Source organism: Zophobas morio, unplaced genomic scaffold (genome assembly GCF_036711695.1).
Source record: "Zophobas morio isolate AGI-343-1 ecotype UQ-CSIRO unplaced genomic scaffold, CSIRO_AGI_Zmor_V1 ptg000093l, whole genome shotgun sequence".
In the NCBI taxonomy this organism is placed as follows: Eukaryota; Metazoa; Arthropoda; class Insecta; order Coleoptera; family Tenebrionidae; genus Zophobas; species Zophobas morio.
Window position 1 is genome coordinate 19,522 of NW_026972198.1, and position 789 is coordinate 20,310.

Here is a 789-nt window from a genome sequence, read left to right on the forward strand (position 1 = left end):
CATTTGGATCCGTGCGAGTTTCTTATATCAGAAAAAACTTCTCGAAGGACACGTTCTTTTTTGTCCACTTTTTCACGACAAAAGTACGGGGTTTTCCCCTTTCTATAAACCTTCCCACTTGCAATTTTTTTTTTATTTAGGAACTTTCGAGTAGAAACTCAACCGGAAAGTTTGTTTGAGTACAGCACCGCCTTTCCTTGCGTGACGCGCTTCTTTTCAAATGCTTCTACTAATGCAGCTAAACTGGAAGAACTTACTAACTTGAATTACTTGGTTTTTTTTATTTGTTTATTATCTATTTTTATTTTTTTCATTATTATTACTATTATTATATAGATTCTTTCATGCTTGGGAGCTTTAATCCAATATTTAACAATTTTCAAACTTGGGCGCATCTTTTTATATTCAAATTTAAAAAAGTTTCAAGAAGCTCAAGTTTTGTATCTTAACGGCACCACCGTGTCTAACTTGGAACTTTTTTGCAATCAATTTGGTATTTATTAAATTATTTTAGTCCTTTGGAAGCGCCAATTTTTTTTATGAAAATAGACGGTCTGGAGTTTGGCTCTCTATTTTGGGTGATAAACAAAACTCGAAGCGTAATTGGTAGAAGAAAACTTAAGCAGTGGATGTGCAGGCCTTTAGCTTCATCCTATGAAATAAACAAAGTTATTTATTATTATTATCACTATTGTTGTAATTATTAATATTAACAGCGTTTGGACGCTATTGAAAAACTTCGCGAGTGTAAATATTTGGAAAGTTTAAAGGAATTGTTGTTAAGAGTTC

At 32.2% G+C, this 789-nt stretch overlaps 1 long non-coding RNA gene across 1 annotated transcript; it reads left to right on the plus strand.

Moving 5' to 3' along the window:
• The first annotated feature begins 419 nt into the window (after positions 1–419).
• LOC135144285 (uncharacterized) lies at positions 420–789 on the plus strand. The gene is made up of 3 exons (XR_010283061.1): positions 420–493; positions 550–668; positions 717–789. It is a non-coding gene; the product is annotated as an uncharacterized LOC135144285 (long non-coding RNA).